This window comes from Delphinapterus leucas, chromosome 8 (genome assembly GCF_059928025.1).
Source record: "Delphinapterus leucas isolate spDelLeu-1000000601 "Yukka" chromosome 8, BTC_Dleu_Yukka2, whole genome shotgun sequence".
In the NCBI taxonomy this organism is placed as follows: Eukaryota; Metazoa; Chordata; class Mammalia; order Artiodactyla; family Monodontidae; genus Delphinapterus; species Delphinapterus leucas.
The window spans coordinates 83,444,730-83,459,411 of NC_143136.1; the positions used below are offsets into that span (position 1 = coordinate 83,444,730).

The 14,682-nt window shown below is 33.5% G+C and overlaps 1 long non-coding RNA gene across 1 annotated transcript in view; it reads left to right on the plus strand.

The window, feature by feature from the left end:
- Window positions 1-14,682, plus strand: part of LOC149748583 (uncharacterized) — a 473,818-nt gene that overhangs the window by 40,229 nt on the left and 418,907 nt on the right. The window lies entirely within an intron of this gene.

Consider the following 14,682-nt stretch of genomic DNA (forward strand, 5'->3'; position numbering starts at 1 on the left):
ATCCTTAATTGCATCTGCAAAGACCTTTTATCCAAATAAAGTCACATTCACAACTTCTGGGTGGTAGGTATAACTTTTGGGGAGCCATCATTCAACTCACTTTACTCACAGATCTCAAAGCTTAACAAATCCCCAACACAAAACATGTGAAGAAAACTACACCAAGGCACCTCATAATTAGATTGCTTAAAACCAGTGATAAAGGGATAATATTATAAACATCTGGAGGGAAAAAACATGACATACACAGAAACAAAGATGGTGTCAGAATTCTTATCAAAAGCAATACAAGCTAGAAAATAGTGGAGCAGCATCTTTAAAGAATGGAAAGAAAAAATATTCTGTTTACCTATAATTATTTACACAGTGAAAAGATTTTTCAAAATGAAAATGAAGCAAAGACCATCATAGACAAAAAACAAACAAACAAAACTAAACAAAGTCACCATCAGTAGACCTGAACTACAAGAAATGGTAAAGGAAGTCCTCAAGAGAAGGAAAACAATGCCCAGTGGAAACCTGAATTTATACAAAGGAATAAGAAGTACTGGAAATGATAACTACCTGGAGATACATACATATATACATGTACATACACATGCACACACACACACACAGTAGACCCTTGAACAACATGAGTTTGAAATGCGTGGGTCCAGTTATAAGCAGACTTTTTTTAAGATAGTAACTAAAACAGTACTACACGAACTAGAGTTGGTTAAATCTGTGGATTCAGAACCTGGAATACAGAGGGCTGACTATAAGTTATACATGGATTTTCGAGGGCATGGATGGTGGCTTCCCCAACCCCCATGTTGTTCGAGGGTCAACTGTGTATAAATTTTTTAACCTACGCTTTATTTTAGAATAGTTTTTAGAGAAATGTTTACAGTGATGATACAGAGATTTCCCCTACCTCACACCCTTTCACCTATTGTTAACATCTTACATTATTATGGTATATTTGACACAGTTAAGGAACCAGTATTGATACATTACTATTAACTAATCTCAATATTTTATTCATATTTCACTATGTTTTCCCTCATGTGGTTTTCTGTTCCAGGATCCCATTCGGGAACTGGATATTCAGTTGTCATGTCTCCTTAGGTGCCCCTAAACTGTGACAATTTCTCTGAATTCCTGTTTTTGAGGATTTTGGCAGTTTTGAGGAGTACTGGTCAGATATTTTGTAGAATGCCCTTCAACTGGAATTTGTCTTATGCTTTTCTCATGGTTAGACTGGGGTTATGGTTTTTAGGGAGGAAGACTACCGAGGTAAAGTGCTGTTCTTATCACATTATATCAAGGGCTCATGGGATCAACATAACTCATTGATGATGAAATTAAACTTGATCGCAGGCTAAAGTAGTATTTTTGAGGTCTCTCCACTGTGAAGTTTTGTTTTTCGCCTTTCCAAACTCTATTGTTTGGAATCAAATCACTAAGGGCAGCCCGCATTCAGGAGGGGTTAGGGGATGACTTAAGCTCCCCTTCTGGAGGGAGAAGTATCTGCATAAATTATTTGGAATTCTTCCCTAACATTACATATTTTTAATGGGGAAAAAAGTTATAGAACAATGTGTGGTTTGAGTAATTCCAGGGTGAGCTCCATAAGGCAGGGCACTCTGTTCACCATTGAATATCCAGTTTCTGCAACAGCATCTGTCACATCAAATATGGTTTCAATAACTTGTATCGAATACATTTCTGTGAAAAACCAAAACAAAGTGCGAAACAACTCTACTTCCTCCTAAAGTTCCAAGCCTATATTGTGTAATATTATATTAATCACATTTATTATATATAAAGATGGAGGTCATTACCTATAATTTTCTAGATTAGACTCTTAAGCAAGATACCGCAACACATAAGCTAACATTTACATCATGATATAGAAAATGCCTTCAGAAAATAAACCTGTGCTATTCTCTACTGGGAAGACAGAGGTCTCACAGAAAATTCTGTTTCTCACCTTTAGGAAAAGGTCTCTCCATTGAAGCACGTTTAGCATTTTCCCCTCAGAAGAAGGTAAACAACTCACTGTCATTTCAAAATTCTGGTCTCTCTTGGCAACACTCTCTTCTGTCTAGGAAAGGGGGAATAAACAGCCTGTGGCATTTAAGGGTTAAAAAATTAGAAATTGACTAAAAAATGGAAGCTTTTTGTTGGGGAAAAAAGTTGTAATTAAACCTTTTTTGTTCTTTAAATGCATGAACCCATTATCTGCAATGAAGCTTCACTGTCCAAGAAATATGTAAGCAAGAGATCTTTGGTATTAAAGGGCAGGAGGAAATAATAGTACGCAGCTGTGGGAAGAGAGCGAAGGAAAGTGCCCTGGCCCTGACTTTAGAAAAGCTGAGATTTGAGCTTTTCCTTTGAAGATATGTTTGGAATAGTTAGGCCTGGGAGCTTCTGGGGAGTGGGTCACTGGGAGTAGGCCTGATGCAGAGATCACAGAAGTGGCTCAACACGAGAATTCATCGGAAGCACCTAGCTCTGACGGGGACCATGGCACAGGGAGGGCAATTGTGGCACAAATAAGCCACCCACCAAACTTCTGGTCACAGCAGGACCTCGAGGCTTGAGTTTCTTAACAGTGCTGTGGCAGAACCTGCCAGACACTCCTGGGTTACCAAGGAATCACACCTGTGCAATCTCCGTGGCCACCGTATTTGTTTGATTGAGAATTCTGTCTCTCTATATTCTTTACATACTTGAGGCTAGACTCTGTTGTGGTGCAGTTTGTTAGTATGTGAAGTATGCTGATTAACCATCTGCATTCTGGAAGCAGCTAAAGCAAGAGCCGCCAACATCACTGAGTTTGTCCTTGAGATATACATAGTTAACACGGTATATTGAAAATAATTTTTCAATTGTAAAATGAATGTTGTTTAATATATGGTGTTAATTAGACCTTTTGTACCAGCACTTAAGTCTTCATAAATAGGTTATATGAATCTGGGCAAGTAAGAATCTTTAGAGAGGGGCTGTGGGTCAAAACTCTATTCTGTCCTATTCTACTCATTTAAAAGAGGATCTATCTCCTAGTGTAATTTGAAGGTGAAGTTATTGTTTCTTTAGTATAGTTTTACACCTGCCTTTGAGCAATTATATTAGAAGAGGAGCTTATAGAAGAAGGTAGAAAGTGGGAGCTACATTGAGCTTATATACAGATTATGTATTTTTTTGTGCCTGTAAAGTGTTTACATGTGTGGAAAATTGGCCCTGACCTTGCTTTCACTCTAGCTCTACCTGCTAGTGAGGCTGTAGGGAAGGAAAACCTCTGCTCTCAATTACCTACAGCCACTGGGAACTGCCTACTCTCTCCAAAGGGAATCTGACTCTCTGCGAAAAACTAAATTGGCATAGGTCAAATTCCTAAAAGTGGATGTGAGCTCCAGATTCTGGAAAGAAGTTGCGACACATTGGTTTATCCTGAAAACATCAGGAAACGGGAAGGAACTCTGTATCTGAGATATGTAAGGAATAGCCCAAACTGTGGTTATATATGATAGATGAAGGGAAGAAGAAGCAGGTAAGGCCTTTCACTTTAGATTTTTACACAGCAAATATATATATTTCTTTCAGATTATGTGTGTCAGTGTGTATTAATATGCATGTAAATCTATGGATAAATTTGTAGCATATTAATTTTAGTTTAGAGTGTGAATTTTTTTCTTTTACTTGAGATTGGAGTGGGCACCTGATTTACTTATCTGGAAAGATTTTGTCTGCAGGTGTGAGTTGTTAAAAAAGAAAACAGTCAAATTTCCTTCATCAAATACTGTGCCAGTGAATTCTTTTTCAAGTTTAAATCTACATCAAGTGATTTCTTTTACAGAAAAAAAGGTGTTACAAAACAATGCATTACATTGTACAATATCTGCCTGCTTATTTTACACTGAATACATAGGCAGTATTTTAATTCTTTTCCTTATTAGACTTGAGTAAAGACACTTTGCATTAACAATTTAGAAGTTCTCTGTGCTTATAGAGAAAGTGAAATTAAAATTCTGGTTTTTAATCCAGGAAACATTTTCTGAGTGTCTACTATATGACACTTATTGTGTGTGTGGTGCTTTCCAATATAATTTTAACAAATCACACTTGAGTGCTTTAACATCTGAGAATGGAACAAAAATTAATTTTTCCCCCAAATAAAAGGAAACACTCAGTTTCTTCTTCAGTCTTGATCTTCTGATTTGGTACCTTTCTTCTGGTTGCAAAAGCCTCACAGTGTCCTCTTCTTGTGCTTTAGTTTATCTTGTATTCATGACCAGAGAGGTTCTTATTGCAATACACATGGTGCCACTTCCCTATGTGACCTTGGGCAAGTTATCTCACTTCTTTAAGAATTAAACTATATAGTATATGTACCTCTTACGTTTATTGGAAAATGTAAAGCTCTTAGTATAGAACATGCTCTCAATAAATGTTAGTTGTCTTCCCTGGTGTGTGTGTGTGTAGATGTATTATAGGTGTATATATATATATAGAGAGAGAGAGAGAGAGAGAGAGAAATCGATCAATCTTCACCACCACCATCATCACTGTCATTATACTTTTTTATATGGAGAGACACAATTGTTAAGGTTATTTTTGTTACTTAGTATCACATTGAAATAAACTCAAATAAAAGAATTCTGGTTTGCCTATAACTGTTTTAATTTCAAAGTGAAGCTATTTCATATGCAGAATAAAGAACTCTTCTAAATCAACAAGAAAAGGAAAAACATTCCAGTAGATAAGAAGTTAGCACTTGAACAAGCACTTTACAAGATAGGTTATCCAAATGGCTGGTAAACATGAAAAAGGCTCAAACTAATTAGTAATTAGGGAAATACAAAATGAAACCACAATGAGGTTTCAGTACACATCATCCATAAGGACTGAAATGAAAATTACTGTAACTCCCAAGTGTCAGGAATGTGGGGAGACTGAAACTGTCATACATGGCCTTGGGAACCTTTCCACACTGGAAAACTTTTTGGCATTTCCTATTCAACCTAACATTCACTTATTTTAGGAGTCCTAGTTATATACCCAACAGAAATGCATGCATACACACACTAAAAGACATATACAGAAATGTTCATAGCAGCAGTATTTGCCATAGTTAAAACCCAGAAACTACTCAAATGTCCATCAACAGGTAGAACAGATAATTTGTGTATTCATACAATTTAAAATTCTATAAATCAATGAAAACAAACAGATTACTGCTACAAGCAGTATTATGGATTAATCTCACAATCATAACCACAAAATGATTGTCAAAAAATAATATAATGAGTAAAGTAAGCCAGACACAAACGAATACATAAATTGTGAGTCTATTCTGTAAATTCAAAATCCCAGAAAACTAATCTATGGTAATGCGAATCAGAATCTCTTTGGGGAGGGGACTCGGGCATAGGAGGGAGCATAATGGGTGCTTATGGGAATGCTGATATAATATTCTCTTTTTTGTTCTGAGTTGAAGTTTTATGGGTATGTTCAATTTCAGAAAATTAATAGAGCTGTATACTTCTATATATAATTACATGTAATTTTGTATTAGATACCTTTGTGTATTTGTTATATTTCAATTTAGTAAGTATAAAATAATAAAGTAAATGGAGCTACCTCATAAGCTGTGATGTAATTCACTTAAGTTTTAGGAAGAAATCAGCCTGTTGGTGGGGCTTTTTGTTTGTTGGTGTTGGAGGATGAGTCTGAGAAGATGGCAGACTGAGGATGTTAGCATTAACTTGGTAAAAATGATAGCTATTACATGCAACATTCTAGTTCACACTACATTTTCTCGTATTTTCTCATATAAGCATTACATACCATCTTTTAGAAAGATATTTGTGATTCCTTTTTTCCCTCTGTAGGTAAAAAATATTTAAAAAAACATGAGTCTGAACAGTTTAGCTCATTTAAGATTAAATATTTTTACAAATAGTGATTTTACATGTTCTTCGTAAGAAAACCACAGCAACGTAGGAAGTAAAAGAAGATGTAAAGAAAATTGCCCTAATTGTCAGTTGTAGAAGGATGTTGTTTCAGGCTTCAGTCATAGACTCATAGACTGTCCCTCACAGACTTCACACATGGATAAGAAGAGGGATAAATTGATAGTCAGAACTCTGAGATTTTGACATTTTATTCTGCATGTTATTTTAATAAAATCATATTAAAATAAATTTAACATATGAAAATAATTAGATATGAAAATGTAAGAATTAATGAACTTAATAAAAAACACCTAAATTTTCCTCTGTATTAAAAAGATTATAAATACAGAAATTCATTTTTAAAGCCAAACACAGTTTACCTTAAGTGTGGTATAGTTTAGCTCCCACTATTGATAAAATGAAGACATTTTCAGTTACACATATTTCTTTTTCTACACGTCTATTTATTGATTTTTTTCTTATTTTTAATTTGAGATTTATAATATTAATATTCTAAAGCAGTATTCCTTATTTACAGCCCTAATGTTTTTGTAATACCTTCTCCAATTTAAATTTTATTTTGATTCATCTCTAATTTGTTTGGTTTTATTTCAAAGAGCTCTTTTAAATGATTAATAAACAAGATAAAGGTTTTCTGCATATGTGACAATACCTGTTGCTTTATACTGAAATGATAGTTTAACTGGTGTGTTAATCAATATAGGCTAGGTTTTGCTTCAATAGTGGTGTGTTGTCTATTTGTTTCATCTGTTTTCTGTTTCTCTTTCCTTCTTTTTCTCCATTTGTATTGAGTATTTTTGTGATTCCATATTACCTTCATTGTTTTTTAGCTAATTCTTTATTGTATTATTTTAGTAGTTATTTTAGGATTTGTATTGTACATATTTAAGTTATCACAGTCTACTTCAAGTGATATAATACCACTTTAGATATAATATAAGAAATTAACAGCAGAATGTTTCCATTTCTCCCCTCCAGCATTGATGCTACTTTTCATACTTTTTACTTTGGCATGTGTTATAAACCCCACAATACATTTCTACTGCTTGTTGTATTAGTTTCCTATGGCTGCTTAACTAATTATCACATACGTAATGTCTTTAAACAGCACAGATTTATTATGTTATCGTTCTGGAGGTGAGGAGTCCAAAATAGGTCTCAGTAAGCTAAAACCCTGGTATCAGCAGGGCTGTGTTTCTTCTGAAGACTTAAGCGGAGAATCTGTTTCCTTGCCTTTTCCATATTCTAGAGGCTGGCACATTCCTTGGATCTTGGTCACCTTGCAATTCAGCAATAGCTAATCAAGGCTTTCTCATACCACATCAGTCTGACACTCTCACTCTACTGCCTTCCCCTTTTACTTATAAGGACCCTTGTGATCACTATGGGCCCACTTGGATAATCCAAGATTATCTCCCCATCTCAAGGTCAGCTGATTATCAACCTTAATTCCATTTGCAACTCTAATTCTTCTTTTCAATGTAGCCTGACATAGTCACATGTTCTGAGGGTTAGAATGTGCATGTTTTTGGTGGGAGGGTACATTATTCTGCCTAGGACATATTTTTTTTTGTTAGATGGTCAATTACCATTTAAAGAGATTTAAATAATAAAAAATTTATAATTCTCACATAATTTCTATTTTCAGTTCTCTTCATTCCTTTGTTTACATGCAGATTTGCATATGGTATTTTTTTCTTTCTGCCTGACTGATTACTTTTTCTTATAGCAAGGTATGCTGGTGATGAATTCTTTCAGCTTCTGCATTTCTGAAAATGCCTTTGTTTCACTTTTGTGAAACATATTTTTTGCTGAATAAATAATTATAGATTGACATTTATTTCTATCCTTTAAAGATGTTTCTCCACTGTCTTCCAGATTAGATTGTTTCTGTTGAGAAGTCATCTGTTATTCTTACCTTTGTTCCTCTGTACACATGTGTCTTTTTTGTCTGACTATGTAAGATTGTTTTTTATCATTGGTTTTATGATGTGCCTTTTTTTAGTAGTCCCTTTTTTTTTTTTTTTGTCCTATTTCTTTTGCTTGAGTTTTGTTGAGCTTTTTGGATCTGTGGGTTTATTATTTTCACCAAATTTTGGGGACATATTTGAAATTTTTTTCTTAAGATATGTTTTATGTCTCTCTTCTCTTGTTAAGGGTCTCCTTTCACATGTAGATCAGGTCACTTGATATTGTCCCACAGAACTGATCCTCTTTTCATTGTTTTCAGTCTTTGTTGTTTCTGGGTTTTGTTTTATGTATGTTTTATTCATATATTTTCAAGTTCTCTAGTATTTCTTCTGCAACATCTTATTGGCTTTTAATCCTGTCTACTATATTTTTTCATCTGAGAGATCATAGGTAGCTGGTGGATTTTGATGTGCATGCCTGTGCTTGTGGATTACCATGTAGCTGAGTTCCTGTTTTTGCCTAGTTTCTCATGGATGAAATTGCACATAAGCAATCATGAAATTTGTGTTAATGCTCAAATTGTTTTCTAATATATCAGTTGTGTCATAACAAATTGTTCTAAAAACAAGCATCATAGCAGAACCAACTGCTATGTTTTGTGGGTATTTTTGAAAAACATAAATGACATTCTACATGTGCAAAAAAAAAAGTTTAACACCCAAATTAATGCCTATATTAATAGCTCTTTCTTGAAGATTTCAGAACATCATGAAACAAAATTATAGTTTTCACCTCTAAAAGTTTGATATGTGTCTTTTGTATGTCTATATTTAACATGATCAATCTGTTTTCTAACTTCTTAAACATATCAAATATAGTTATGATGAGTGCTTTAATGTCTTTGTATACTAATTCTGTCATCTATGTCTGTTCATTATTTTGATTAAGTTTTTTTCCTTGTGGATTATAGACAACTGGTTCTTTGGTTCTCTAATAATTTTATTAGATTCTAGACATTATCAGTTTTACATTGTTGGGTTCTAATTTTGCACTTCTGTCAATATTCTTGATCTTTGTTCTGGAACATCGTTACGTTAATTAGAGTTAGCTTGAGTCTTCAGGTATGGCTTTTAAGCATTGTTAAATGGTAGCAGAATAATGTTTAGGGCTAATTTTGTCCTTCTACTAAGGCTAAAGTCTTCTGAGTACTCTGCCAATGCTCAAAAGAATTAGGAGGTTCTCTACTCAGACTGGTGAGCAGCCAAGGGCTTGACTGGGGCTATAGAATCAGTTTCCAAACTCATTTATGTGGTTGTTGGCAAACATGGGCATTTGCACAGGACTGATAGTGTGTCCTCACTTCAAGGTGGATAGCTTTCTCCAAGTGAAAATCTGAAAAAGAGAAATACAGAAGCCATGATGCCTCTCTGACCTACACTGGGAACTCATACTCCACCATTTCTGCCAGAGTCTATTCATTAAAAGCAAGTCATTACTAATAGCCCACAGTCGAGGGACAGGGATTCTCTACAAAGGAAGGATAATCTGTTTATTTGTGTACATAATTTAGAACCACCATAGTCAGGCTTCTGACCTCTAAATATTTATGCAAAATGCACTTACATTGTACAAGACCCCTAAATTTTCATCCTTTTACACCCTCAGTTTGAAGTCCAAGTTGTTGGTATCTAAATTAGGTCCAGGTATGGATGAGGCGTCCTTGCGTGTATGTGCTTAGGTAAAATTTTCCATGTTTAGTTTCTTTTGATTTGAAGATCTGTGAATTAACAAGAACAATAATCTGCCCCCTAGATACGCACAACAGTCAATGGTGGGACAGGTATAGGATAACTCAAGGAGAAGGAATATCCAAGAATTTATGGACATATTTCAAAACTACCACACCCCTGAAAATAATTATCTTTTTATGTTTATGATCATTTTTTTCCATGATCTTATTTTTCTTTCAGTCTATAAAGATAAAGGTGATAAACCCTTTGGAAACTCCCACATCTAATGAAATGTTGTGTTCATAATACTCTTGAGATTACTCCTCAGATTCAAGAGTTTATTTCCTCAGACTCCTTTTATATTTCTATTTTATTTCCTCCCAAAATTGGGTTCTGTAAGAATAGTCAGGATTTTATCAATTACCTCCTTTCCCTGCCACTATTACTGTGAGTAGTGGTGATGCTTAAATACACTAGCATCTCTATTTTTTCCTTTTGGCCAGTGTGTTCAAAGAATGTGTTGGGAGGTTGTGCTTCATTCTTTAGACAGTGCTGTCAGTATATTTCATCTGAATCCTCTTGATTTTTGTATTTTGTTATGTATTGGAGGAGGATACTCTGTGATCTGATCTGACTTGTCTTTACTAAGGAAGGATCTCATGGATCCTAAATGAAAGGACACAGACATGGACCAGGGCCTGAGCTTTATTTTGTGACCCCATTTTCATACTCTCTCTTTTCTACTGACAGCATGTTCCCTGAAAAATAGAATTATTTTATTCAAGAAAGTATTGATAAAATGGAAAAGTATCATTTCAAAAGCTGTAAAGTTCAATATGAAATATGAAAAATGTGTTTTAACTTTATTTGGAAGCTTCACTTGCTTATGTATTGATTTCTGTATACAGTATTCCAAGCTTTCTGATTTGATGTTTATTTTAGTTAATGTTGGATGAGAATGAATTGCAATTGCTACATATACCATTTACTTAAAATACTTCTAATTTTATGCTTGCTTAGGAAGCATCAGATATGTTTGGACAGGAATCAAAGACACACCTGAATTTTTCTCATATTTTCATCACTCAAAGCCATTAATGAGGGTGCTGCCTTCAGATTCTATTTTTTAAAGTACATAGATAGCATTCAAGCTCTTTTTCTTCTGAATTGCAACGTATTTTAACTTCTCTTTTCATAATGACTAGATAATACTTATCTTATTCTTACATCCATGATATAGATTGGAAGAAAATTAGGACCATAATTTGGATCACAAATTATAGCTAGCAATAGTGAGCCTATATTGACTTTACTTTTTTCTTTATAATTTTTGTAGTGTCTTTTAAGATTCTGTCTCTCATTTGACCATCACAAAAAAAAGTTTTCCTCTTATAGATAGAATCACTAAGGTTTTAATGAACTCTATGTCAAACAACCTGTTCAAAGTAGTCTTAGGCCAGGGACTGAGATGTTATGACTTCTAAAACAGCTTCTGCTTCCCCAAATTCAACACATACTTGATTCATGCACATTGCCTATATAATTTTTTTCCACAATTATCCATGGTAATATTTACATTTTTTAAAGAAGCCAAGATTAACATAAGTTTTCTTAAATTATTCTGAACTTTGATTCTGAGAACTGGTGACATTAATGGAGAATAGGGAGATTTGTATCTCTTGCTAGTATATTGACTTTAAAAAACCTTTCTGATGAGGACCTGGTATCTGCCTTCACTGTTGTCAGATAGGAATATGATAGAAGACTAAAGAGGAAATATTTTTCATCCAGTGACATATCAATGTCTTGACAGAATAATAACTGTTACCTGATTTCAGTCAATTACTCCCAAACAATGAAAAAGCTTGTATTTTTAGAGATCACTTTTACCTACAGTTACCTGAAATGCAAAGAGGATAATAAGCCTTGGAAATTGAATATGATTGCCAAATTTAAATTTACAGATCCCCTCAAAATTGTATAACAAAGTTTTGCATCAGGCTACCAACTGGTAATACCTTGGAGTCATTTTTATAATTAAGAATGAAATAATTATACAATGTTAGATGGGAAGATGATACTTTATATAAATTTAGTTTGATAACAAATAATGTTTAAGGGATTTATTTTAAGCCAGTGTGATGTTGTGGCTTTGGAAGAGAGACCAAACAGAGGAAATCTTTTTTTTTTTCCTAAATAGAAGATATTATATAATGTGAATACTTGATGCCTCTGCTTTGTTTCAAGGTAGGGTAACAAGGATTAAAATTATAATGGGTTTCAGATATTGAATATTAGATAACACTGTGTTTCTCAAGAGAAGGGACATAAGATTGTACAAGTTATGACCGGAGGCAGTGGAAGTGTGCTCAAATAGAAACCATCAGTCTCAGTGATTTGAAGAGACATGGCAGTCCTTGCAGATGCTCCTTAAAAATGCAACTAAAGAAATCTATTGTAATTTAGAGTTTAAAAGTGTCCTACCAAGAAAACTCTAAGGCTAGATGCAAAAAAAAGTAAAGCTGTCTTTTATTTGCAGATTATGCAGTTGTCTAAACTGCTAAAGGTTATATCCAAAAAGTTCCAGAAAACAATAAGTGAATTTAAGGTCAAAATATAAGAATTAATTATGCTTCTGTAGATTAGGAATGAACAAATGAAAGTTAAAATTTTAAAAAGCAATACCATTTATACTAATATAAAAATATAAAGTATTATATTTATGAATGAATTTTAAAAATCTGGAAGACCTGTATACTAAACCCTACCATATTTGTTGAGAGAAATTATAGAAGGTACAAATTAATGGGGAGAGGGCATACATTTGTACATTAGGAGAGTAATGTACATTAGTTTCATGATGACATTTCTTCATCAATTGATCTGTAGATTCCATGTAATCTCAACCAAAATCCCAGCTAGTGATTTTATACATTGACAAATTGTTCTAAATATATATGGAAACACAAAGGAACTAGCATATCCTACAAAATTTGCCAAATATAAACAAAATTGGAAGATTTACGTACCTGATTCAAACTTCCTGTTAAACTACAGTAACAATGCTCAGATATTAGGTGCATAAGAGTAGATATAGAGCTTAATGAAGTCCACAGTAGGAAGTCCAGAAATGGTCACACATGTATAGATAACTTATTTTCAACCAATGTGCAAAGGACAAAGAGTGGTCTTTTCAACAGATGTGCCAGGTTGCAAAAAGAAATAGAAAAAAAAAAAAAAACTTCAATCAATACTTTGCAACACATGCAAAAACAAACTCAAAAATGGATCACAGACTGAAATGTCAAACCTAAAACTCTGTGACTGCTAGTAAAAAAAACAAGAAAAATAAAGAGAAAAAATTTTGTTAACTTGAGTTAGGCAAAGATATATTATGAAACCAAAATCAAAATCCATAAGAAAATAAATTGGTAAATTATACATTATCCAAAGACTTTGCTAATACAATGAAAAGGCAAGTCACAGACTGTGAGAAAATATTTTAAAAACATGTTTTAAAATTACTCCTTTCTATAATATATACAAAACTGTCAAAAATCAGTAAGAAAACAATTTAATAAAAATGGGAGAACATTGAACAGAAACTTTACTAAAGAAGCTATACTAATGGCAAACACATGAAAAGTTGTTAAACATTTTTGGTCTCTAGGGAAATACAAATTAAAACTACAGTGAAATACCTCTGCATAATTTTACTATGGCTAAAATTAAAATGACTGACCATACCAAATTTGGGCAAAGATGTGGAGGAATTAGACCTCTCATACACTACAGATAGGAATGTAAAACATGACAATCACCTAGGATAATTTTGGTAGTTTGTAAAATGTGTTAAATGTTAGACATATACCTACCATATGATGCAGACATTATACCCCTAGGTATTTACCCAAGAGAAAAGAAGCATATGTGCATAAAAGACTTGCACACAAGTCTGTTTCTAAAACAGGAAAATTCTACATGCCTATCAATAAGTGACTATGGCATGGTATAAATGGAAAGGAATACGCTATTGGTTCATGCTACAATGCTGATGAATAATTATAATTACAATTGCGAAATAATCATGCTAAGGGAAAGAAGCAAGACCATAAAGGAAAGAATATGTACTGTATTATTCCATTTATGTAAAACGCTAAGAAATGCAAACTAACGTATTGTGACAGAAAGCATGTCAGCAGTTGCCTGGGGATAGAGGAGCAAAAGAGGCAAAGGGCTGGAGTGAGGGGTTATGTAAAGGCACAAAGATACATTTGGGGGTTATGGCTAAGTTCATTATCTTTATTGTAGTGCAGGTTTCACATGTATATGCATACATGAAAACGTCAAATCACATACTTACGTGCACTTTTTTGTATATCAGTTATATCTAAATAATACTGCTAAAATATTTGATTAAATGCAAATAGGGCTATAATGGAGGGAAAAACATAAAACAGATGGGTCAAATGGAAAGCAAATAGTGAGGTAGTAGATAAAGCTCTATCAGAAACCATAGTAAAAATAGACTAGGCAGATTTTAACACTGGATAAAAAAATCAAACATAACTATATATTGCTTATAAGATTCATACATTAATATAAGGACACAAAAACTTGAAAGGGAAGAAAAAACTAGGCCATTCATATACTAACCCAAAGAAGGCAGGTTTATCCATACTAGAAGCCAAAGCTATACTAGAAAAACAAAGTGGACTTTAAAGAAAGAAGTATTAGAGAAAAAAGGAAATTTCATGATTAAGGCATCATTCCAATACAATGATATTACAACCATACAATCATAAATACGTATGCATCCAATAACATAGCTTTGAAATTTATAAAGCAAACTTACTGAATTAAAAGGAAAAATAGGCAAATGCACAATCATAATGGGAAGCATTGACTTACCTTTTTCAAAAGCTGATATAAAAAGCAGACAAAAATAAAAAGTAATGATATGGAACATCTGAAGACCACAATAAGGAAAACATGTCATATGCAGCTGACAATGATAGAATATTGCATCTAACAATAGAAGAATTTGCATCCTCTTCAAATGCCTGTGGGATATTGAG